Source organism: Bradysia coprophila (genome assembly GCF_014529535.1).
Source record: "Bradysia coprophila strain Holo2 chromosome X unlocalized genomic scaffold, BU_Bcop_v1 contig_79, whole genome shotgun sequence".
In the NCBI taxonomy this organism is placed as follows: Eukaryota; Metazoa; Arthropoda; class Insecta; order Diptera; family Sciaridae; genus Bradysia; species Bradysia coprophila.
The window spans coordinates 2,221,950-2,224,218 of NW_023503370.1; the positions used below are offsets into that span (position 1 = coordinate 2,221,950).

Sequence of the window (2,269 nt, forward strand, 5' to 3'; positions counted from 1 at the left end):
TCGCCTATACTACTTTAACCGGCGCATAGGCTTACGGTCAAAGTAGGGTGACAGACGCACTAGGGTCACGTACGCAATAGATATACGGGTTTGTACGGGGCTCAGTCGCAGCAAACGCTCCGACTGTTCTGATGGCTCGTTTTTTCTGTTCTTCGTTTGTTCTATAGTCTCAACTTATTGATGATGATGACACTTTTATGTCGAAACGATTATCCGAATTATCCGAATGAAAATTGTTCTTGTGTTGTTTGTCACGTAGTAGAATAGGGTTCATGTTTATAGCCTCAGCTTGAATGATCCTCGAATTTGGGTGTAAAATTTCGGACCTATTCCAATTAGAGTTACATGAAAAGTTATAGAGGAATTTTTATGTCTTCCATAATCCTCAATATCGATGCGATCCAATTGAACTTTTTTTTTATTATTACATACACAGAGTATTACGTACAAAGTATTTACATCAGAGTATGTGATGGTGTTTAGCCAACTGAAGATGCAACATAAACGAAATTGAAGTCGAGCTTGAAATTGTCGGTGGTGGATTTACTTCCCTTAGATTTTAAATTTTCCAATTAATTTTTATTTCACAGAAACATAAATTTTGTTCCCTTTTCAGACCTGATTTCAAAGAAATTGTTGTAGTCCGATCATGCGAATCTAGTCGAGGCTTTTATCAACATTTAAATTTTGAATAAAACTGGTTTTTGAGTTTGAATTTCAAACTTTGAAGCAACTCACACTACTCGCCTGCATTGAAAAGTATTTCATCAATTTGAGATGACTTTTATCACATTACAAAATGATGCAAGTACAATTTTGTCTTCATAAGCTAACCTGCTTTTTCACGTTCAAAATCATATCGAAAACAATGTTGACTTAAAGAAGGTCCCGACTTATCTGAATCTGAACTGAAAATACCTGCACCTGATTCAATGAATGTTGACCTGATTATACCTGAAACCTGATTATAGTGATGTGATCAGGTTTGACCTGACCGGAAATCTGTCAAGTTGACCTGAAAATTTCTATGAAAAATTCAATTGACCTGAAAGCTCACCTTACAGATCGAATTTATTGAACTAGGGATCAGGTGTGTTTTATAAAATTACCTGGCGTGACTTATAATTTCAGGTAATACTAAATTTTGATCGCAATCGAGTTCGGACGACAATTTCCAAGCTTTATTTCCCATATAAAATATAACGTAGACAATTCTGCTTTCAAACCGATCCGCTTTTCTTTGTACAAAATGATATGGAAAACAATTTTAACATCTAAATAACTTAATCTCACCTGTTCCCTCGGGGGCGATTAGTGTGTAGGAGACTATGAACTCGGGTGTTAATAGGCTGTTTGTCAGTGCCTCTCAAGTTTTGCTTTGTTTTTCGTATAACGTCTCTAGCAGATGTCTTTACTAATGTCTTTATACATATTCAGACGAGCAACAGAAACAAAAACAAAAACAAAAAATTACACACATCAACACATTGCTGACCTACATTTTAGCTGTGTATCGTAGCATCATCAGTTGGTGATTATAAATAAATTTTGTTTATTCAAATATAAGCTTTTGTTCGATTACGAACGTGTCAGTTACTCAGTTTCAACTCAGGTGGTTCTATGGTGTAATGGTTAGCACTCTGGACTTTGAATCCAGCGATCCGAGTTCAAATCTCGGTAGAACCTAGGATTTTTTTTTAATGTGATATAATTATGTAATTGATGCCTTTTAGGTTGGCAGTTGGCAAAAAGTCAAAAAGACAAACAAAACGTCAGATTCATGATGAATGTAATTTATTTTCTTAATTTATTCATTGTAAAATGTTACATTGTCTACCCCAATTGTAAGAGATTATAAAATTAAATTGAAGATACACATACACAACAGAGCATATATGTAAAAAATTGCATTTATTTTTGTTACTCATCGACAGAAAGTCGAACCTGTCAAAGTTTGAGTCATACGGACTACGTTTCACCTGAAGTGAGAAAATGGCTCTTTTCTCAACTGTGGTGTGAAAAATCTTTAACTTCATTATTTTAGATATTTTCCTTTATCAAAGGAAAGACTTGTAACTATCTGTTATTGTGATCTGGCACCTGAGACTGGTGTACATATCCTTAAGGGTTGTCCACTCTATACCATTCTCAGGTTTCGCACATTCGGGTATTATGAACTCCAAAATGAGGATCTATAATCATTAGATAACAAGTACCTGAACAACTTCTTATCGAAAACAGTGAAATTTCCCTGATAGAAGTAGTAAGA

General features: G+C 34.8%; 1 non-coding gene across 1 annotated transcript; it reads left to right on the forward strand.

Moving 5' to 3' along the window:
- The first annotated feature begins 1,614 nt into the window (after nucleotides 1-1,614).
- Trnaq-uug lies at nucleotides 1,615-1,686 on the forward strand. Its single transcript has one exon. It is a non-coding gene; the product is annotated as a tRNA-Gln (tRNA).
- Nucleotides 1,687-2,269: the final 583 nt, after the last annotated feature.